Below are 24047 nucleotides of genomic sequence, written 5' to 3'. Positions count from 1 at the left end.
TTCCTTCATGGGCACCCAAGGAAGCATGGGGAGTTCAATGCCTTGCTGTCCATCTGCTCCTTCTTCCTGTCCCAGGGGCTGATGCAGCTGTTTGCACAGGCTGGTGTCATAAAAGCTCCAGCAGCAATCCCAAGGCAGATAAACAGCAGCTATGAGCATGAGAGGGAAGAAAAACAGCTTCAGCCTCTTGCTGTTTGCCCACACCAGAAGGACAGTGGGTCCCAAGCCATGGAGACTGCCTGTGCCCTGCATGGCACAGGCCTGGGGTGACAGCAGCCAGGAAGGAGTCTGGCCAGCAGTCTCCTGGCTCTGCATGGGGTGCTGGGGATGGATAGGAGAAACTCACCTGGCTTGATGGAGCATCTCCTCTCCGTTTCCCCATACAAAGCTGCCCTTGCAGGAGGCTTTTAATCCTCCTTCAAGATTAGTTAGTGCACTGCAGAAAAAAGCCTTTCTGAGCACTATTCACCCAGCTCTGCCTCCTGCTCCAAGCCTTCCCTCTCTGGCTTTGAGCCAGCCCAGTTTGAGATGGGTGTGCAACAGCACTCTGCATCTTCATTAGACCTGCAGATACACAGGGGGGAAGAGCTTAAGGAGAGACATGATTTGTATGACTCTCCTTCTCCCTGAAAGACAGAATACAAGAAGGATGGTTCTGTGTCCCCACCCCAGCCTATCTGCCTTTTTAACTGTAGGATGGGAGTGGAAACAGTGAAGTGGCTCCAACTGCTCCTGACCATGCAGGAATGTTACAGAAGGGCCTGCAAATCATATCGCTGCCTTAATGCAGCAGGTACCAGCTGGGCCACCTGCCTATGAGGCAGCAGGTGCTCCCAGGCCTGGTTAGTGAAGAGGACTCTGCCTCCATCTCTGTTCTTGGTAGTTCCTCTCTACCTGGGAAACCCCCCTACATGGGCTGATCTTGAGTCTATTTTTCCTTTCCCATTGAAGATGCATTTCCCCCCCCTCCTGCGACAGCGAGGCATCCAGAGGCATGGCTGGGAGTGACAGAGGGTCCATGCAGCTCACAGCTGGTGGCTAGCATCCAGCGCTTCTCCTCTGGTAACAGGCGAGAGCAGCTCGGAGCACAACGGCCCGTCTGTGTGGGACACACGGGGGCTGCAGCCGAGCGCCCTGTGGCCACCTGAGAGCACAAACAGCCTTGTTTTCTGTGCAAGGCCAAAGACACAGTGTGCCAGCACAGGCCACTGCAGTGGAGGGTCAGTAGCCACATCAGGTAGATCCAGGGGGAAGCATCAGTATCAGTATCTGCTTTCCGCACTGAAGGTCCCATACATGGCAGGAATAGGTTTCATTCCTTATCCACTGGTAAAATACCCCCTGGACCCAGGGGCTTACCAGTTGAGAGGCTATTCACAGGCCATATTCACCATCCCTAGGAAGGGCAGTCCGAGATGTGAGTCTTAGGGCAGATTTCCGATCACGGGGTCAGGATCATATGTTAATGGGTAGAAGAGGCCACTGGGATCTGACAGGCTGAGCGGGGGCCTGTCCTCAAAAGGATGTTGTGCTGAGTATCCTGAGAAAGTCAGGGGTTACAAACTATCCATGATGGGCAGAAGTTTAGACCTATGGGGGAGTTTAACTTGATGGGCAGGGATTACTGGGAAGCAAATACGGAGAGGTGGATAGGGCAGGAGAAAGGTCAGAATGCCTGTCACAGTCTTCCCCAGGTTTCTGTGAGGAGCAATTTGAAACCCCAATGCTATGCAGCCCTGCAAGATGTACTATCACACTCAGGGCAAGGGAGGAATGAACACTGTTCTGTCCTTGAGCAGCCCAAACAAATAAGCCCAGAGTCTGGGGCTGGGAGAGTTATCGGGATACTGCGGAGTCATAACTCACCCCCTAACCCAAACCTACAGCTGTGCAGGACCTTCCCCCTGCCTTGAAATACCTCCTCTGCCTCCCACTGGGCAGGGACTAGAGATGAAGAGCTGATCCTGGTGTCCTGGTGTGCCAAAGCTCCAGGGTTCCTTGTGACTGAGGAACTACGACCGCTGCACCAGGGATGGCCCAGTGCTACTTGCCCAGCAGAGTAAATGTTGGAGGCAAGCAGGAGAGGGGTGCACAGTGGCACCAGCGCATTAAACTTCCAAGGAAAGCTTAGAGTCAGGAATACTCTGGCTTCACAGCAGAATTAAGCTGCAAGTTATGGCTGCTTTCTTCTCATTGAGACACATTTAATGGGCTTTACTCTTTGACTTCTCCTAGGCTAGATAATCAATGCTGAGATCCCTTGTAGGCAAGCACAGAGCCACAGCCTCCCCAGGATGAATGTGCTGACAGCCTTCCTAGCCTGGGGGTGCCAAAGCTAGAACTGTTCGATACGGATCGGGGTGGTTCAGTATGGTTACATGGTGCTGTGATCACAGTCACTTAGGGGCTGTATATAGGAAGAAGATCACCTCTGCTGCAAAGAGGTCGCAGCATACAGTATTCACTTGCATTACCGCTCCTCTTGCCGATGTCACCTCCCTCAGTTAGCCACGACGTGTGTCATTTGAGAACCGATGCTTATGAGGGCTAGAACTGAAGGTAGCAACTAGTGACGTAATGGTGTGCAGTACAGACAACTGCACGAACTGTTACCTACTAGGCCTGCTCATGCTCTTCCTCGTGTCAGCTGCACCAGCAGCTCAGGACCCTGAGCTGCAGGGAGCGGTGCTACTCGGATGCAGGCGAGAACTGAGGCTGTGCCCATTTATGGTCATCGAGGATGAGGGATGCATATCATCGCAGCATCCTCGGAGGGATGTGTATCATCGCAGCATCCTTGCCATGCTGTAATTAGTGTCAGCTGCCACAGCTTCCCTGGGACGCGAGACCCCTCTTGGTTGCCCTGGCAATGCTTCTGGGTGCTATCAGTCCATGTGTCACACCCCACAGCTGGAGACACGGGAAGTCTTTTCAGTTGACCCTGGAACGATTAATTCATTTTTGTGTATCAGGGGGCTGAGACCTGAATAATAGGTGCTGAAGAAAGGGCAGTCTCAGACTAGATTTAAACCTGCAGGACACCTATCCTCACGACTTCAAAGCCAAGTGCTGTGCACATTGTGTCATGTTGGAAAAGCACATGGTTACTTACAAAAGGCTTTCCAAAAGGCTTCTTGCCTTTTCTCTTTGAGGCCATGGTTATGAAAGACTATTCACGTGCAGGAGCACGTGAATAAACACACATGTTCCCGGCTGCCACTCGTGTGCCAGTGTTTGCCCCTGTGCAGGCATGTTCAGCCTGCTGCCAGCACTCCCGTCGCCCCTTGATTTGCATGGCTTCTCTGCTGTCTCCGGGGGGAGCAGGGATAGGAGTGCAAGGGATGGAGAGCAAGGGGACCTGCTGCTATTGCTTGTGACATCTGCGGCAGCCCCTCTCACTGCCTAGCCCAGGTGCTGCCTGCCAGCTGCAGGCAGGGATGTGAAAAGCACCCAGGCCTTTAGGGCAGCAGCAATGCCATCTCTGTAGCATCATCTGAACATCTGCTGCGCAGGGAAAGGGGGTCGGGGGCTTGCAGTGGAATAGGGAGAGGCTAGGAGCTCTGTGTGTGTAAGCTTTGTGAAAAGATTTTTACCAGTGATAGGGCTGAGCTTGCCAAATATCTCTCCTGTGCTCCACTTCAATGACTGGGACCCAGAAATGGGGGAGGCCTTACCGGGATCTCCTTGCCGAGGGAGTGATTACAGCATGCTCTGATCTTTAAAGGAAGGCTGTTTGGGAAATTGCTTGGTGCTCTGATGTCTGATGGGTGTGTTCACGTATCCCTTTGATTCAGGCCGACTAGGATCTTGCTGGGAGGATGGCAGCAGCCCTGGCAAGGAATGGGAGGGATGGGAAGGAGAGAGGCTTGCAGAGAGCATAGCTTGTAAAAAGGGGAATGTTCCCACTGCCTGAAGTCCCAAGAGGAATTAGAAACAGGACCAAGTTCAGCAAGAGGAGAGCTGCCGAGGCAGACAGTTCTCCGGTAGCATTCAGGCTATCTTTGGGTCCTCTGAGAAGGCTGAGAACACTCACATCATCACATCTCTTGTGGAAGAATGGTCTTATGCAAGGTTCCTTGACCTGGAATCAGCTACTGAGAAGATGCTTTGCTAGATAACTGCCAAAAAAGAAGCTGACCCCCCTCCCCACTCAGTGCATGGATAGAAATGCACAAACCAACTAGAAGAACATGAAAGCAGCAGAAACGAAAACTGAGCTGGCAATTCTGTGCAAGCTGACGTGTGGATTTCCCTACTTCCAAGGAAAAGTGGCCTTGCCACGCAGAAAGCCTGGGAAGCACTGCTCCAGCAAACAAAGCACCACGTGGGCTCTGCCCGGCTCTAACACCAGGGACGCATCCCTCAGCCGACGTCCCTCAGCAGCTGCCCGCACCTCAGGCCCCCTTACCTGCTTGGACTCCTGGCCCAGCAGAACAAGACTGCTGATCCCACGAGCGTGCCTCTGCCTAGAGCCATGTGGTCTCAGCTCCTGGTCTTGACTCCCATGGGACATCATCCTAGACATCAAGTAAGCAGGGCCAGTGCAGAAATCACTCACCAGGATTCAGAGCAGTTTATTTGCATTTGCTATTGGTTCAGTTGGGAACTGAATCAGCAGTTTGCCAGTGAAAGAGCCCTTCTCCCCTGGTCCCCACCCCCCACCCCCCCGCCACCAGTCCTTCTGGGAGTCTGATTTCCCAGCCTACAACAGAAGGGTGGTGTAGGAATGAATTCTCCAGAGCTAATACTTCTAGCTATCACACTATAGAAAGATAATTCTTTCTTTCTTTCTTAGTATGGCAGGAACAGACTTTCAAAATGTATCCTGATTCTTAAATACCCTTTTTGCCTGTGGTGTAAATACTAAAATGTGTTTTTTCTTTCCCCTCTCCCTCAGAGTTTAAAAATATCACTAGCCTGGGGAGGTGCATCTTTCAGTGAGATTTATAACGGCTGCTCTCAAGTGATGTGGAAAATGAGCCTCCCTCTGCCCCATCCAGCCTGGCACCTTCCAAGAATTTATTTCCTTTATTTGCGTGAGACTAAGAATACTTAGAAGCTGCATCTCCGCCCAAGCACTCTAATTATTTAAGTTTTGTTTATGGCCAGTCTCTGGGGAGCCGAGCAGGTCGGGGCTGCCAGTACTTCCCCTGTCTGGTTAATGCAGCCCTGCATTACTGCCGTTTGATAATGATCAGCAAATCACAACTGCTGTATCTATTGCCCGCTATGTATCACCCTGGCTCCATAAATTAGCCAAGCCTTTGGAGCCGGTGTGAGTGAGACACACACAGCCTCCCTCGCCGGCAGGGCTGCTGCGCGTAGGCGAGGAGCAGTAAGCAAGATGTGGGCAGGAGTTTGTGAGTCAGCACAGTGGGGAGCTTGCTGGGGCAGAGACTTTTTCGTGCAGCACCTAGTGTAGCAGGGATCCTGACCTAATCAAAGCCTGCAGACGTTATTTCAGCTTTGCTTGCAGCAGGTTTGGTTGTGTCTCTAGAGGCCACTAGGCATCTCCTGCTGTGCAGGGCTGGACAAGCACCTCTGGGCAGGCAGGAGGCTCTTGAGTGGGTCCAGTACAACCTCTGGCAGTAGGTGGCCCGGACACCCAAACCTGAGATGTGGGCAGAAGGCAGGGCGCTAGCAGGGGCTGCCAAGGTGGGGACCAGCCCATCCCACAAAGGCATTGCCCCCGAGGAACCATGTCCTGCCCAGGCACCTCCTCTTCTGCCTGTGGCCTCATGGTGCACAGCTACGGAGGACTTCAGGAGGCAGCTGGCAGGGTGAGGAGGCAGGCACATCCCTCCCAGAGCCCCACGCGTGGCTTGCACAGGAGGGCTGTTTTCCCATTGCCGTGCTAGAGCTTCCCAGCCCCGCTCTGATCCACAGGAATCTATATTCTCTGGAGGCTGTGTGGCTGCCAGTGCTCTGCTCCCGTCACGCTCTGTGATAAAGAGAGAGCAAGAGAAATTTTGATTACATTATGACAAGCAACAGAGAGATGGAGTGAAAGCTGCAGTCTGCCTATTGTAATTCCAATTAGCAGGGGTAATGTGGCTAAAGCCTGACAGTTGTATCGATCCAAACTTTGTATAGGGAGAACCTATAAAGCAGTCTTTGAAGGTCCCTGGGGCATGGGGCTGAGTACATGTACAGCTGTGGGGCAGGAGAGGAGAAGAAAGGCTTGTTTATAAGGGAGGACATGAACAGGGAATTGCATCTCACAGTCTGAAATGCCAGACCCAGCCTGGTAGCTGAGCTCTCTATAGGGCTGAATTTGCCTCAAAATCTGTGCTGCAAAATTCCCTTGGACCCCTTATTACAACTTGCTTTCTACTTGCATGATGGAGCATGCCTTCTCTGGGTGCCTGTGGAATGAGTTTGTCAGCACTCAGCTTCTTCTCTAGACAGAATGCATCCAAGCAAAATAAACCAGCAGTGATCTCCCAGCTGGGTGGCAAGAGCCAAGGGCTGCACAGGAAGGGGAGAGGAAGGAGGAAAGGGGAGTTTCCCTCTTGCACTTCAAGGCAACTCCTCAAGGTCAGAGCTGAGGCACGCTGGCAGAGACTGTGGGCAGGCTGTTTGTACAGATGCTGTCTCAGCTGTACCCTTTCTGTGGCTAAGGGGAGGACTCCAATTTGTGGTTTTGCTGTTGTATTGATCTGAGACCTTTCACTAGCGCTAAATTCACTTTTGGATATAAAAGGTTAAAAACATTCTTTTTAAGTATATATATATTTTCTGTATTCTTGACATCTCAGCTGCTGCTGTGCCTGCAGAGTACCTTACGGCTCCTTTGCACTTGTTGGAAATGGGAATACCTGCTGCCTCACACTGATTTCCACGAAGTGTGATTCAGCTTTTACTTAAAGGGAATAAATGGCCTGGGGGTGATGGCAAAGATGGGCTGAATTCAGAAGTGCTGGCATCATTTCTTGGCTTTGCCATGGGCTCCCTGGAATATCTTTGGCCAGCTCACTTCACCTCTGTGTGTCTTTCCTTGTCAAAAGCTGCTGGTAACAGTTCCTCTCTGCTCTACTCTTATTGCCCTTGCACAACTGATCTTGCAGACGTTACTCTATACAAGCAGGAGACCGTTTGCAAAGCACAGGGAAAGATGACTCCCCTTTATTTTGTCATTTTTCATAGCGGCTGAGATCAGATTGCTCCCTGCCCAGGCATTTTAGAAGGCAGTAAGTTTTTTTACACAGATAAATATACAAATGTTCTCTGTCAGTGCAAAAACTGGACCCAATTTCCTTCTGCTCTGATTTTGTGGTGTGAGGTTTGGACTCAATAGAAGGGTGAATGTGGTCCATTTGCTTCCTTGCCTGTTTGCATTGCAAAGGCCTGTTTATTTCTCACTGCACTGGTTTTGCACTGGGGTTATTCCTGATTTCCAATCAACATCTGCAGTGGGGGTTGAAGGCTGGTGAGAGGTGTGAACTGTGGTCAAGTTCCCTCACTGTAGGATGCAGACAACAGCAATGCCCTGCCTGTTGCATGCACAAGCGCTTTGAAAACTCCATAATCCTTCCATAAGGGGACAGGCAGCAACGCAGACACTGCCCCCAGGAACCATTAAACTTGTTTTTCATGTGAGCCATCACACAGTACTCACTTGAGTTGCCTCTGACAGCAGATGGATTTAAACAAGCGTCTTTATGCTGGAAAAGCTTTCTGGTCTTTGTCCTGGTTAGATGAGGATTTTAGCTGTTTGCACGTGTCTCTGAGGTATTCCTGGGCTGCGGAAACTCTTCCCTAGGAAGGTGTGTGCTACAAAAAGCCATGTGTCTTTGTGGCTGAAAGAGCTGCAAGGTACACTGAGGAAGGCAAAGGAGACTCATTTGCAAGCTCCCTGCAGACCTGAAGCTGAGGTGCTGTGAAATAACAAACCAGCCGACTCACCCAGCCCATCTGCAGGTCTGTCTGCAGGTCTGTCTGCCTCCCCCGGGTCCTGGTCTTGATCCTTCACCAGATTCATTACACTGTTTCGGAGACCCACCTCAGTGCTGTGTCTGTTTTCCCCGAAACACTCTGGCAAACCAGTCCGGGAACATTTTAGACTGGGTGGGTTATTCTAAAAATATGGTCAGGATATAAAAAGGAATAGAGAGGTTTAAAGTTCAATAATTATCAAATATTACTCATGCCTCTGGTGGGACATTTTGGAGAAAAGCACATCCCTCTCTTTCCTGAAGGTGTTTCGTGGAACATTAGTCTCTGTCCTGGCCTCGCGGAGGACTTTTTCTCCGCCTGCTCTCTGCCTCCAGTGGGATTAATAAAGAGCTGCCAGAGAGCTCCTTATCTAGCCGCTGAATAATGTTTGTAATACAGGGAGGGGAGGCAGCTTTGATCTGGGAAGAGAGTATGGGAGAAGAAAGAAAGAAGGAAAAAAGACGGGATATTAGCACGGGGTGGGGGAAGAAAAGGAAAAGATGGGATATTGGGGCAGGGGGAGGAAGCGGGCTGGGCTGCTCCCCGCGCCGAACCTGCTCTGCAGAGAGAAGCGGTGGGTTTCCAGGGCTCGTCGGGCTGGGGTGGAAAGGGCTGCGTGCGCTGGAGCCACGCCAGGGCCTTCGCACACGCTTCCTCCTCTTAGGCAAGCCCAAGGTGAGGGCTCCGGCGCCGTCTGCGGGGCTTGGCACGGTTGGTTGGGGTTGGGCGTTAGAGAGGAGCCAAAGCACCTGGTTTCTGTCCCCATTTCTGCCACGGGCTTCCCAGCCGGCTTGGGCAAACCACCCAACCCTCCCAACTGCCTGGTGGCTCCCGGGCAGCCTGTCCGGAGCTAAGTTGTGCTGATGGTGGTGACGGCTCTGCCCCGAACCGGCTCGGGAGAACGTATGTTGCTTTAGGTCTTTTAGGAGAAAATGGGCCTAAGCAGTTGAGACATCCTGTGTGAGAAATCAAGGTTTCTAATGAAAAAAAAAAAAAAAAGCACTGTTTTATTTTTTCTTCTTCCTTGCAACAACAGTTCTTGGCTTCTTTAGGCGTCTTTGCCCTTTGCAGGTATCCAGATGGCTTGGTAAACTTTTGGATTTCATACCTCCCACTTTCCCCCTAGACTGCAGCTGGTTCTGGGGTCGACTACATCAAGTTGTAGCAGCCTCACGGCTACCTCTAAAAATCAGGTGAGCAGAGAAGAGGGCTGCGTCCCTGCAAAACTCCGTGTCCTTTGACACGCCTGGCCGCTTCCCTCCAACGCTCCCGAGGAGCTGCGGGCACCTCCGGGAAGGTTTGGAAGTTGTTTGTCTGATCCAGAGCCCCACGCCGTGGCCCCACGCGGACGGGCTTGGCCGTTAATCCTCAGGGAGATGAGCGGCGGAGGTTTTTGTTTTCTTTCTTTTATCTTCGCCCACCTCCGCCCCGGCGCCCCGTCTGCTCCGTCTGGGAGAGGTTCGGCGCTTCGCGGGTGCAAAGCTCCGGCCCCCTGTCCCCGGCGGGGTCCCGCCACCCCCCTCCCCGGGAAGGTGCCCCGGGTGGGGGTCCGCCCGGCCTCCCTGCCTCTCCCTCTCTAATTGGGCTTTGCCTCGCCGGGACCATCTGTTCCTTTTCGGCCCGTTGCCGTGGCGACGGAGTGGCTTGAGACAGAGGTTTAGCGCGCATCGAGCGAGGGAATGCTGGGGGAAAACAAGCAAAAAAAAAAAAAAAAAAAAAAAAAAAAGCAAGGAAAAGTCTTCCTTTTCCTGGGCGGAAATCAAGGGGAGAGGGAGGGATCCTGTCGGGAGGCTGCTCCCTTCCTCCCCCCGGGCCCCGGCGTGCCTCTCCGCTCCCCAGGCTCCTCCTGCTTTCCCGCTTGCCCTCCCCATCTCCCCCTCTTCCAGATCCCGGCTGCGGTGCCGAGCGAGGGCCCAGCTCAGGACGCCGGGCGGTGGCTGGTTTCCATCCCGTTCGGTGCTCGCGCTCGGCCCAGCGGCGGGAGCGAGGTCCCGGGCGGTTGCTTGCTAGACCGCGGTTGGGCAAAGTTTGCGGTTGCAAGGAAACACGTTGGCAGGTGGGCAAGCGTGCGCTGGCGGACAGGCTCGGATGCACGCTCTGCCCTGGCCCCTCTGCACCGGCGAAGAGGCCCGGCAGGGCAGAGGGAGCTGGGCAGATTTCCTTGCCCTGCCCGGGAACGCAACTGAGAGGAGGTCGGGGTGTGTTTTGCTCTTGGTTTTAATGTGAAGAGTCACTTGTCAGACCAAGTTATTCCCGGCCTTTCTCCTCGTTTAAAATGAGCCTGGAACAAAAAACTGCGCCTGATGAAAATTGCTCCCTGCTATTTGTGTGTGTTTACATGTATCTGTGTGTGTCTGTATATAATTCATATGGAAGTGGCTTTAAAAAGCAAAGAAAAGAGGAAACAATAAATAACTATCTGCCTGTAGACAGTAGGATTCAGGGCTAACGTGTGACAGATGAAAATGAAATGAACAGAAAGTGACAGGTTGACAGACATGTTTTTGTGCTCAGTTAGCTTCCTTATAGAAACAGAGAATAATTCAGGTTGGAAGGGCTCTCAGGAGGTCATCCACCTATCTGTTGAAGCAGATGGGTGTGCTAAACACCTTTCTTTCGGGAACTAAATGCCCCTTTATGCAGTGGCAGGAACAAAAGAGGGCCACTTCCCGCCCCGAGGCTTGCATGGGAATGGCAAACAGAAGCTGGGAGGTGTGAGCCCAGGGAGTTCCCTGCAGCTGATTGCTAACTGATTAAAATGGGGTTATGAACAGCGTGTGCGCCCGGCAGAGGTGCAGCGGCAGCGAGCAAAACAGTAGCAAGCTGGAGGAAGCCTGAAGACCAAGCTCCTTGTGGGTATGATGCTTGCAGGAAAGGCAGCCTGGGATTTTGGAGGATGAGGCTTTTTGTTTATTTCTGCTAAATGCAGGGAAATAGGATTGATCTAGTGCGTTATCACTGTATACCTTTGTGTTGGAGTACTGCTGTGCTGGCTGCAGTCCCTGCCAGGAGACTTTCTAGTCTCTGGCTTTACCCCTGCGCTGGACGTGTCCCCGGACATGTCTGCTGCCAGTGCAGGAGGGCAGCAGGAGGCACTTGGCACCGGGGCAGAGTGTGCTGCCTTGAAGACAGTCTTGATTTCCCAGGGCCCAGTGAGAGTTGTAGGAAGCAGAGTATTGACCTGAGGCTTCTCTGACCTGTTTAGGAGCTGACAGGAGAAATCGGGGGCTTGCATGGCCTTTAAGAGTGTCAAGATGGCTTAAAGCCACTTTTTCCCCTCTCCCTGTGTCCCAGATCTCAGTGCAGCAGGAGTGAATGTCACCTGCTCCCGTGTGACCAGCGATTTACAACCATTCATCCTGCTGCTTGTTTGCAGAACAAATGCCCTTTTCCTTCTAACTCTGGCCTCCCTGCAGTGGGGAATCAGCATTTTCTGGGCTTGAAGCTTCTCCCAGATTTATGAGCACACTCTTCACCTTGAGAGTAGGGCTCCCTTGCTCTTAGAGAGGTTTGAAACCCAAAACAGTAACTGCTTAGTTAAACAAACACCAGCAAGTAAAATTTCCTTCTTTTTTTCTTTTTAGTACAAGTTGTTGAGTTTTTGTTGTTGTTTCTGTGTTTTTTTTCCTCTGCAGACAGGAATCTCAAACCATTCTGAGCAAAATCAATGTGATTTGAAAAGAACTCACAGATAACACTAATGGGGGACATTGCCTTCTTGAAGAGACCAACAAAAAACCCGCAAAAAACTCCTTTCAGTTTCCTCTCCCCTTGAAAAGCAACGTTCTTTAATTGGCTTTTAATCTGGGGAAAATGAGCGCTCTTTGCATTGAATTGGTAATAGGGGATAATATCTTACTTCTGAGTGATGGGATATTTGATCTTGCTGCATCAGAAACCCGAGCGTATGTCTGTGAAATCAGGAGGGGAGAGGGACGCCAGAGCTGGCTGAGGGCCCAAATAGAAGCACAGCTGCTTTTTTATTTCCAATAATAATTAGAAATAGGATGGAGAACAATCACCTTTTGTCCTGTTGCTCCAGGGCATCGAATGGCACTGGGAAGCCTGGGGAAAATCCTTCAAAGATGGCATCCAGTGTACCAGGGCTGTTGACATTACCTAGCTACGTAACGGGACAAACCCCCAACCCATGCTGCAGGCTGCCCTACCTCAGCCACGGTTTAGCTGTCAAGGGCTGCAAACACCTTCCTGAGTGGAGGCACGCAAGGAGAGCAGCTCTGCTCCCCACGGTCCTTGCTTAACTCTAAGCGCATGAGAAACCCTATCAAGGGGCAGCTACACACGGTGGTACACTTCATCGGCTAACACCGTGGTGGCAGCGGCTGGGGGGACAGCAGCGAGTAGACTTGCACGCTGACCGCACACCATCATGCTGCGAGGTGGGCGAGACAGCAAATCTGGAAACAGCCCCACCGATGTCCTGCTCTTCTGCCCTTGCTCTCCCTGCACAGAGCCAAGCATTACAGCAACCTCTGCACAGGCAACTGTGTCGGCCTCTGTGGCTGCAGGTTTGCAGCAGTGGCAGAGCATCTCTGTCTCAGTCTCACTACTGAGCCCTGTGCCTCTTGCATCCTTCCCCTCTGTCTGTGTCTCCAAATGGCATTGTCAGGCCTCTGCTGGTCCCAAACTGGGCTTTGAAAAGGGGATGAAAGGGGAATAAATCAGGCAGTCAGCAGTTTATCCTCCCAAAGTGATATTAGCTCTGAAGGCATCACAGAGCTTTTGCAGTATGATCCAAAGTGAAAATCATTGACGTCATTAGCTGATGGATTTGGGCTTGTAGTCAGTTCAATCATGCGGTGCAGGGAGGAGCGGTAGGTGCTGGGAGGCATGTGGGCCGAGGAGAGAAAGGCACTGACAGTGCTGGGTCCCTGCGCACTAAGCCCAGTGAAACGTGCTCTTAAATGCCTCCTGGCTCTGAGCTGACTCAAACACACACGGGAAACTTGTTGATGTGGATGACACCATTCATTCCTGGCTGGTTTTGATTTTTTTTTGTTTGTTTCTTGCTGCAGCTGCCTTTGGAGTAATAAATAGCTGGGAATCTTGCTTGTGGTCTGTGCAAAGTAGTTAATATTTAATCAGAGGTCTGAAAGTGGATTTGTTTGGTTGGTAAATAAAAAAAATGCTTTTTCTGTTTTTAGAGCTAAGCAGATAGGGCTAGACTTCACAAAAAGCTCAGGGTCAGCTTTTAATTATCAATTATTTTAAGATTCTAACACACTGACCAGTGACAGGTTTTCTAAACAACGCATTTCCCAGTGAACCACCTTAATAAAAGCCAAAGTATCTGAAATGACTGGCATTCAGCATATCTCTGATGAGAAATATTCCTTAAAGAGAAGTCCTGCTGACACATACTAGCCAAGCATTGTCTGTATTCACATATCCTTCTCCTACTCGTCCTTGGGGTTTTCCACCCTCTCTGTTCATGTGGCTGATTTCTGTTCCTCTGGGTACTTTCCTGCAGTAGGATCTAGCCTTCTTGGGAAATCTTCCCTGTGGCTTTGCTGGTACTAGGAATCCAGGCCCTTTACAACCACCAGTGTAGATACACTGCTGCAAATTCCTAGAGGCTAAAAGCTGAGCTTTGATTCCTCCATTAGCAATTCTAGCCACCTACAGAAAGGTTAGCAGCAGGCATCCATGGCTGGAAGTCCTGGCCAGACCGTCTGGATCATTGCTCTACTTCTCTTCATGTAAAGACACCTTCACACCAAGGTCAGCCAACAGCAGAGGCATACAGGCTTTTGAGGGGCCTATTGCTAAACTGAAAGTTGGGAACTAAAACATTTTGAGAGAAGCAGCTGTGAATACTCCTTGTCCCAAGCCAGCAGCAACACTGCAGCAGCATCCTGCCTTTCCTAGTCCCGGTGGAGTTTCCATTGTCCCGTTCATCCTCTGATTTGGAAAAGAAGTTGGTATACCAGCCTTAGAAATTTGCTGTCTCCTCTATTCACCTCAGACTGCAAGGTCCTTCTCCAGGGAGAGATGAGTGAACTCTGCCCATGCTCTGAGCCAGCTGGACCCTGCAGCACTATGTTAGCACAGGGCTGAATCCAGGGTGATGGCTCTTGCCCCTCTGCTCAGTGCAGATGTTGGAGTCTGGCAGTCCACAGGCTTCTCCAGTATACTTTGCAATGCAAGGTCTGTGGGTTATCATCCCTTGAGAACAAGCAGTGGGATGGTCAAGACTTAGCCAGTTGGTGTTTTCATTGTGTAGGAGACTGGTTTATTTGCAAGAGAGACCAAGCACCAGCATGTCAGCTGATCAAAACATCATGCCCACTGAAAAACAGCAACTGTATTAGGTCATGAAGTCCAGCAGTCCACCTCCAGGCCTTGACAGGTCTTGTTTCTGAAGGAACAGGATTTTATATGCCAGCCTGTCAGCGGAGCAAAGGGTGAAGAGACCCAGCTTCTGTCCCTGCTGATCAAAGTCCTCCCTGCTGGGGCTGTGGCATGGAGCCAACAGAAGTGCCACTACCTTTGTGAGCTGGGAGCAGAGCAAATACCAGGAACGGGGCATTGTTCAGAGGCACATTAGGTTGGGGGTTCTGAGTACCTGCTTCCTCCTGCCTTTAGAAAGGAAGTGGCCTGAGACAGGCAGATCATGCCACACACTGCCACCCGTGATCAGCATTTGCCCCATCATCTCCTTGATCTGTTACTCAGGCCATAGCAAATGCAATGACCCATATGAAGTCAGGAGAACAGAACTCTACAGGCAAGAGAGGCACTGTCCTAGGCACCAGCACGCTGAAGATAAAGATATGAAGAGGCTTTTTCCATTGCCAAAAAGAAACAAGCCACAGCTAGCACCCATTACTGCCCCAGCAAGTTGGTCTCATGTCCCCTTAATTGGAGAAGAAACGGGCATTTTGGAGTTCTGCACAGTTTGGGACAGATTTCAGTCTTCCCTATAAATATTTCTATTGCTGGTATCTTATGTCTCAGATTCTACAGAGATATTAAAGGAGAAGCTGGTAAGTTCCTTTACAGGTTATGAAGGTCCCGTGGGACAGACCTTTTCTAGCCTGTCACCTTGCACTGCCACATTCACCAGTGCGCAGGATCAGGAGTGCGGGATCCAGCCAGCAGCCCTCTCTGCACAGGTGCAAGGGGATGCGCAAGATGCAGGATGGGGTTAATACTCTGCCAAGGCATCCTTTGTTCTGGGCAGGCTGCTGAGGTTTGGGAATAGAGCACTAAGTGAGCACCACGAAATATATACGTCCGCACTTTATGATGCTGATTTTCAGTTTCAACAGCTGTTCCGTTTGGAATGGATGAGCATGTACTTCGGCTTAGTAGGAGTCAATTAAAAATAAAACTCGAGGAGAAGGATTGGTGTTGGAACCCAGCGTCGCTCATCAGATATAAAAGTTGCATCCTTTCAAGCCTCGACTTTCACTCCAATTTGCCACAGGCGGCAGGATCCAACTCCGAGCTCTCATTAGCATAGAAATGCTGTTGGTTGCTCTGAATTCCTGGCCCCAGCGCTTTGTTCCTGCTCATGGCAGGAGCAGTGATAAAACTACCTCCCAGCCTATCTCTCCCCTCCCCCTGCACACCGGGGGCCGGCGGCTTCAGCCTTTCCTCCCCCTTTCCCCCAGGCTCAAGGATGCTCTTTATGTGAGGGAGGCCGGATCCAGCATGGGAGGGGGAGGCCCTGCCGCCTCCTGCCACTCGAAGCGGGGAGAGGGGTTTGGTGCCTGGCTACCCAGGCGGATTAGACAGTAGACATCTGCAGCAAGCAGGGAAGAGTTGCCTTTTGCTGTTGTTGTTCTCTCACTTTACGTGGCCTCAATTACGGCCGTAACCATCTGCTCCTTGGGGGTTTTGCCTCTACTTCAGCAACGCGACAAGGCAAGAAAACTCTTCGCCTTAGCTCCAGACCTGTGTCAGGTAAACATCCTGGTGGCTTTGGGGCTCAGGAAACGAGTGGTTTGAGAGACAGCGTGGTGTTATAAATAGGACTTACAGAATGACCCTCATCTTATTCCTGCTCTGACCACAGATTTTTTGGCGACGTATCTCCTCTCTGCCTGTTTTTGGTCCCTTGCTCACCAAAGCAAAGTAGGGCAGGTCTGTCTCTAGGTATAGGCTCATCCAGGGGACATAAGATAGGCATGTGTTCCTTGGTAATGGAAAGTACCTGATAGACCACTGTAGGATCTTAAGTTTTCTCCCCTTCCTGCTACTGTCAAGTGGATGCTCCACTTGAGTGCCTGTCTTTGCTGAGAAGGGAAACAGCCACAGGTCCTTGCAGCATCAGATTGTCACTAATGCCTCCCCTGCAATAAATAACGCTGGGGTACCAGTGCCTCTGCCCCATAGACTGCGAGTTCAGGAGGGCAGCAGGGGGTGGGAGAGAGAAGCCAAGCATCATTTTACAAAGGCTGGACTGAGCATTAGGCTGAAATGCATCATCTTTAAGTGATGAGTAAGAAATTTGATCCACAGGCAGTGTCAGTTTTCACAGAGGGATGGTTTGCAAAGGGAGAGGAGAAAAGGCAAGCACTTTGCTTAGAAATTTGGGCAAGAAGGAGTGTTGCCAAGGAGACTCTAGAGAAAGAGGAAGAAAATTAGGCTGATGTTCCCCTTTGTGACTTGTGATTCGCAGAGTCCAGTCTAAAATCATTAGAGGCCCACATTTCACAGGTCATTTCTGAAAAAATAAAATAAAATCATGAAATAGTCTCTCCATGTAGACAGCCGAGACCAGTAGCTCCTTTAGGAAAAGCAGGCTGAGGTCACCTGAGCAGCTCTTCGGAGCATTGCTGGATACACTGGCAAAGCCCTCCCTCTAACCAAAATTGGGTGAGAAAGGCCTAAATTCACTGGGGGCAGGTTCTTGCAGGCCTCACTTTCACATCCATTGGGAATATGGAGCTAAGCATCCAGACTCCTTTGTATCAAAGAAAATAAATAGGCACGTTCAGGCTAAGATTCACCCAGCCTAATGTACATTTCTTATGCAGACTGGGTGAATTATGCAGTAGGATTTTCTCCCCATTGACTGCACAGTTAGTGCGGACAGCCAGCTCAGATGAAGACATCAGTACTGTACAGCATGAACCGTGTTTTTCTATGAGGGGGGCTGCTTGTGCGCAGGCAATATTCCTATTCCTCTCACCTTTCTGCCTGTGCAACTTTAGGAGCCATTTCAGTAGTTTGGCTTTGTTTTCCTGGGATGCTTAAGAGTGTCTCACAGAGTGAAAGTTTATCTTTTCCTGGAGCCTTCTCCCCATCTGCCTGCCTCTCTCAATCACTCCTTGAACCTTCCAGCATTTTAGTAGTATGCTTGTATGACAGAAAAAAAATACAAGGCTGGGAAATTAAATCTGGAGAATAAATGAGAGATTTATTAATTTATTAGTATGTCAGAACTAATTAACATCTCACCAAGGTTTATCTGCTTGCCTGGAATCCTACACATCAATGACTCTGTACCAAAAGTCGTATTACTGTGGCACAGAGGTTGAAAAGAATCTCCCGAAGGGAATGAAGAGCAAAGCTTGCAGGTTGGGAAAACTGGGCACAGCAGCACCCCAATACTCAGGCTAGACACACTCAAAAAGCTGAAGATAAGGCAGACCACAAATGACGGGACAGAAGCTAAGCTATCCTCTCCCTCTCTGCAACTTGTGCTCTTTGGGTGGAAGTCTCAGTAAGGTGTTTGTAGCTGGGACAGAGGTGGTGATATTGCAGAGGACAACCAAAGCCAGTGCCCGGGCTGCAAACTGGTGTCTGTACTACAGAAGTTGCTCTCCATTTGTCAAAGAAGGTGTTGACTTTGAAAGCTAATGTCCCCTGAGTGCATCTGGCAACAGTTTACATGGTGCTTTCAGCTGCTGGAAGGCCTTGCAAGGCAGCTTGGACTTCAGCTCGTGTTAATGTGTTATTTAATCCTAGGATAGGCAGAATCCCGCAGTCCCCCGGGATGTCAAAGCTACAACATAGTGATGAATGCCCTAGCTTCAGCCGCTGGCGTTATCAATGAAAAAGCCATTTGTGTTCCATGCACAGTTCAGCAACATCTCCACTAGCTATGCAGGCTGGCAGATCCCCTCACATAACTGAAGAGCAGTGCTTCAGTTCCCCAAATGTCTCCATGCTTTAGCTGGCTAAGGAGAGTACCAGAAAGCTGGAAGATGACTGCTTTTCCTAGAGAGCTTAGAAGCATCCTGATGAGGAGGGAATGGAAAGGGAAGGGGATGCAATCTATTTTGGGGGTGCAAGAATGGATCACAGAAACCTTCTGCCCCTTATTAGCTAGAACATGGATTATAGCCCATAGCAGGATCTGATCCCTTCAAAAATTCTTAGTTCATTTTATTTTTCATCATCTTGTATCAGGGCTTGAGCCTCCAAAAATCTACTTGAACCTTTAGGTCTGACAGTGTCCTGTGAGAAGGTTTCATAAGCTGTGTACCCAGCCAGAGACTTCTCTGCATCCCTCAAGATCTTTTGCTCTGCTTCTACCCCTCTGTAAAGAACAAAGCCAGTGCACTGAGATGAGTTTTCAAGCAAGCTCTCTGCATACTGCAAGGACCTTTGGGCCTGATCCTTCCTCCATGCATAATGGCTGACAAGGGCAGTGTGAGCTCTATCTTGAGTTGTGGCTAGAAACCGCTCTCATGATGCTTTCAGTTGCTGGCAGTCTTTGCATTTGGGTTTATTAAGTGCAGATGTTTCAAGGCGGGGTCAGCAGGAAAAAGTTTCTACAGTGAGATGGGGTCAAGTGAGCTTCCTCAGCTTTCCCCATCTGCCCTGTACTTTATTGCTGAGTTTTGCTGGACTAAATCTGCCTGTTTTCTCTCTTGGGCCAAGAAGGAAAATGCTGTTTTCTGCAGAGGTGTCAGGAGGGGAGAGCAAAACAGTGTGTGAGGATGGGAAAAAAAAAAGGAAAGATAGGAAAAGTACAAGGCAGGCTTAATGAAGGACAACGAAGTAGAGAAAGTGCAAGCAGAGCAGGGCTGGCATGAGAACAGTCTGCAAGAAGTGAAGATCCAAAGGCAGCTTTGGCTGAAGACTGCAGCATGCAAGTTGGTGTGAGCCTGTGCCCTTTAAATGCAGATGCCTTTGCACTGGAAGGCAAGGGGCTGTGCTCTTCCCAGTCACTGCACTCCCCTCTGCTCCCCTCCCGCCTCTTTGTGTGCATTTCTGAGCCTGCCTTTCTGCTTCCCCGTCCTTCCTGCAAGGGGGAGCCCAGGGAAGGACAGCTGAGGGGGAGCTTTGCAGCCAGCACTTTGTCAGCTACCCTCATCGCAGCAGAGGGAAATCACTGTGCTGGCAGAGACCCCAAGGCAAGCAATTCCAGCATGGCTTGCCTACCCCTACGCCCCCCATAAGAGAAGGGGGAGCTTCTGCCAGCAGGCTCTGGCACCACAGCTCTGCTGAGCTGTTCTAAAGGGAAGCCCAGGTTTTCCTTGGTGCAATACAGCTGAAACGCCCTAACACCAGCGTGCCAGCCCTAGCTCACAGAAGTAGCTAAGGCTTTACTTTTTGGTACATCAGAGCTAAGCCACAACACAGGTTGAAGAAAGCAAGTAGCTTAGCTCAGCACCTCATTCTTTTGCATCAGGATCTCCTGGCTGTGGAGATGCTGGTATCTCCTTCACTGCAGATGTCTGTTTACAGGAGGCAGAGGTTTGGTGATGACTGGGCAACTATAAATGCCTCTGATTATGGTTATAGTTGTCAGTGGGGGTTGCTCACCAAGTCATCCTGCACAGCAGCCAGCACACCAACATGACAGTGTGAGCTGCAGAAGCTCTTTGAAGCCTATCCTTCATGGGATATAAAATAACCTCGCTGCTAGCAGGCAGCAGGATTTGGACCTCACTTCTGCAGATACCAGCTTTGAGCATAGCTCCTGCCTTTCAACTAAGAAAGAGCACTTGGTATTAGCAATAGCAGAATAGACAGTAAGTAATATGCTTTGAAGGGGCACTTTCTCCCTGATGTGGCAAGCCATAATCACCTGCCTGCAGCACAGGGGCTGAAATGCTGTCTGTGCTCTCCTGCTGAGTTGTGGCTGAAGTCTCTGCAGGTGGCCTGTCTTGAGAGGACTGGAGGAGCACCACCCCATCTAAGCTCACCCTGGGAAGAGGCTGAGGCGTAATTGCTATGGCACAAACCACTTCCAGCCTCAATCTTCCTTCTTCTCCAGACTGGAAGGCAGGAGGGCAGAGCAGGCTGTGAGCAGGGCTGCAGGACCTGCCAGAGCGAGATCCCTGGGGAAGGACAGCTCTTGATTTGTGTGGGGGCAGGAGCTGAGCTGGATGTCCAACAGGGACAACGCTGTATTTTCATTGTGCCTAGCATCCTCCAGAAAAAGGGGAGGCCTGTCTATGATCATAATATGCCTATAATCCTAACAGCACTGGCTAGATTCCCACACCCCTTTTCCATCTGCCTCCTCTCTTGGTTGAAGGGTTGCCTGCCCTGGAGAGGGTCCTTTCTGCATGAACAGTATGTACATGTCAATGTTCATCTGAGCACCTAAGTAACAGCAGGTTGCAGGCTTTGCTACCCCTGCTAAGGGGGGAGGCCCTGTGCCTTCCCCTGGGCTGCAGCCCAAGCCAGCTCCCATCACGAATGAGGTCACTCCAGGAATCCACTGGCCCTGCTCTCTTCCTGCTCTGCCTGGCTGCTCCACAGGGAGCTGTGTCTCTAGGACAGTTTCTCATTTATGGACTGGGTTTCTCCTTTGGCTGCTTTATTTACAAGGGCATAAATGACACAATCAGACAGCCTGATCTTATGTGTTGGGAGGGAGAAGATTGATCCAGATCTTCCCTGCTGCTGAAATCAGCCTAGCTGTTCCCAGAATCAGAGTCTGTATAGACCAGCCTTGCTTTTGGGACAGAGACCCTCATCTGCCTGCAACAAGGGGAGTTTTTATAGGAGTATGACTGAGCCCAACGTTGTGTTGGAGCAGCCTACTGCATCCAGATCCCCTTCACAGTTTTCCAACCCTAATTTCTTCCTACTTCAGTGCCACACTTCCTAAAGCCCATCACTGTGGACAGACACAAACTAGCCTTACTCCTCTCCTGTTCTCTATGCATTTGTGCTGGCTTTCTCTGTCCCTTGTTTCTGGCTGACACCTCTACTTCTGCAGCTCCCAGCTCTCTGCCTCTACCTGTACTCTACATCTGGTGCTCTTATTTTCTTAGTTTTGTTACCTTTTGAAGGATAGAGCTAATGGAAATAGGCACCCCGTTGCCCACGCTAGTTGCCAGCACCTGGACGCACACAGCCTGACAAGCTGACACAGTAGCCAGGCAGAGAAGGCAGACAGGGAACGAGTGTGGGAGAACAGGGTCTGTGTATAAAATATTCCAAGTGGAACTAGCATGTTTGCTAATGCTACAAAGGAGGGAAGGCAGGTTTTTCTCAAGCTCTGGGGTAGATGCATAAGCAATAAAGGAGAAAAAAAAAACACTAGAAATGAGAACCACCAAACTTAAGTCCCAAGCAAGCTGAAACCTGCCTGCTTCTTTCAAAGGGGCGCAGGGGCAGGTTCCCAGTCAGGATTAGCTCTGCACAGTCCCTTTCTCAGAGTAATGGGTTGCTAAGTTTTTAAGGGTTGCAAGGTTTCTAGGAAAGATTGAGCTTTCAATATCTGGAGGGAAACTTTGTCGTCCCCCCCCCACACACACCCTTAACCTTTACTTCAGGCTGCTCCAAGCCTGAAGAAACCAGCAAACCCAGTTTATGCCTAGTTTGAAATGCAAGCCCAGCTCAACAGCTTTTCTCTGCAAGTCACAACTCAGAGTTGATCTGGTCTTGTCTGGAGCCACACTAGGGCTAATTTACAACTCCAGTATAAAAGCAGACTCATTCCAGGACCTTGCACTTCCACTCAAGAGCAGAGAGCCCACCAGAACAGGCAGAGATAAAACCTTTCAGGTGCATGCTGCTTTGACAGCTGAATCTTTCCTCTACAGAGGACTTGTGCAGTTCTGAGCACCACCCTATCTGAGATTTCCACTGGTTCATATCCAGCCTTTGCAGCTTTCCTCAATTCCTGCACCTCAACAGCTGCGTGTTAGTCCAGCCACCCTTGCTGAGGCTGGAGAGAGGAAGTGCAATGGCTTTTCAGCACTAAACCATCTCTTGTCATTGGGGCTGTGAGCCAGAGTACGTTCCTCCACAAGCCAGCACAGCCCCCTTTCCCAACATGTACACCTCTCCGTCCTTTGCACAACTCTGTGTTTATGATGGCCCTTGTCTGGTAGGTCTCAAGCCACAGGGGTGGATTCCCTGGCCTTTTTGCTCTCCTGCTGACATTTCCAACTGAAGCTGCATTTCTGGGACATGTTGGAGCAGGCAGCCCAGTTACAGGTTGGACAGGCTTTGTCTCTGCTCTGGGGAAGAGACCAAGACATTGGCTGCTGGCCTCAGCTGGGAGGGGAGTCACATGGTTGTGGCCTAGGAGAGCAGAGACTTGTTGCAACTTGCTACCCCTTGTTCCCGCACTCCCCAGTTACTCTTCTGGGTTCTGAACTTTGGAAATATCTTCCTGCAGAAAGGGGTGTGAAACGGTGCCGGAGGGGAACAGTGAAAATGGGAAACAGCTGAAACAGGTGATTTAGTCGTACCTGAATAACTTGCTGGAATCTGAGTGCTGAGCGGCTGTTGAGGCATCCTCCAAACTCCGAGGGCCACGTCCACCTGCCGCACCATTTGCGGACAGATCCCTGCCCTTCTAGGGTCTAGTCTACAGCCTCTGGGGGGGAATCCAGCCTCCCTCTTGCCCCTTTGCCATACCCACCGAGACTTCTTTGCAACCTTCAAGCTCTTCCATCTATAGCTGGACAAACAAAACTGTGCTGCTGAGACCATCGAAGAGCGTTTTAGGAAGAGGTTGGGTGAGAGCTAAGCAGTGAGAGAAGAGCAGGAAGAAAGGAAAGGGAAGAACAGCTCTTTGCTCTTAGAGATAGACGATGAAGTAGACGGGGGTGGAAAGCAAAAGCTGTGCCTTTTCTCTCACCCTATTCCAAAAAGTAAAGGGTCAAAGAAGGCAGAGTAGCATCATGGTGCTCCTTGAACAGACAGCTAAGAGACCTGCTCCCCCTCCATCGTGTGAATCTGCCATGAGGCAAGGCAGTGCTTACAGAAGGTGATGAGGAGTAGACTGTGTGTTTCTCCTCTTCCCTCTTTTCCATTCAGTTTTTTCTCTGCTATGAACCTTTCCTTCCAGGCCCTTTTCTTTCCATCCCTCTCTGCTTTCCCATTGTCTTTCTCTCTGCTTCACTCCCCAAAACATGTCTGCAGGATGTCTTTGCCCAGACGCAACAGATGCTGAAGGGCAAGACTAGAACTACTCTAGATGCAATCTCTGTTTTGCTCAAGGATCATTAATTACCTTGATGATTAAATACAATTAAAGATCCATAAGACCTTTCTGATATCAGAGCCATTAGTAGGGACAGCTTTTAAAAACATTCACCTGGAGTGAAAAAAAAAAAAAAAAGAGGAGATATACCAGTAAATCAGGGAATCCCAATTAAAATCCAGGCTTAGCTCATTAACCTAATTGCACATTGTGTTGCCCTAGCATCAACTCCACTGAGGGGGAAGAGAGGGAACAGTGGGGGTGGGCTCGTTACCCACGTGCTAACTGTGGTGGGTTGTTTATGTTGGACCTGTATTATCTCTTCAGCTGAGAAAATGGCCTTTGGGGGAAATTTCTAGCTGGGCTGTGGAAGTCAGAGAAAGCAAGACCAGGTATGTGTGCGTGCATGTGTATGTGTGTATGTATAATACAGCCTGTACTTCTTCTAAATGCCTTATCCACCCTTCTCTGTGCTAGCATCTCAGATGGCCTATCCTGTGCTGGAGCAGTAACCTCTGAGCCTTCCCACACCCAGTTCACCCTCGTCCTTTAGAGGAGCACTAGCAGAGCAGCTGTATTTCTAGAGGAAGAAAGGATCAGAGTTCCTGAATGGGATGATAATGGAGATGAAGACAAAAGGGGGTCTCAGAGAAAGGGGGAAAAAGGAGGGAGTCAGTGCTGAGGGTAGAGAATCCTTTAGCAGATGCAGGTGCGTTTGCTGCTGAGCTGAGGTCAGTGC

General features: G+C 50.4%; 1 protein-coding gene across 1 annotated transcript in view; it reads left to right on the top strand.

Moving 5' to 3' along the window:
- NECTIN1 (nectin cell adhesion molecule 1) overlaps positions 1-24047 on the top strand; it is a 64489-nt gene that overhangs the window by 5570 nt on the left and 34872 nt on the right. The gene's annotated exons all lie outside the window — the stretch shown is intronic.

The sequence above is a fragment of the Rhea pennata genome, chromosome 24 (assembly GCF_028389875.1).
Source record: "Rhea pennata isolate bPtePen1 chromosome 24, bPtePen1.pri, whole genome shotgun sequence".
Taxonomy (NCBI): domain Eukaryota; kingdom Metazoa; phylum Chordata; class Aves; order Rheiformes; family Rheidae; genus Rhea; species Rhea pennata.
The sequence above is the reverse complement of the archived record's forward strand: the minus strand, read 5'-3'. Positions and strand labels throughout refer to the sequence as shown.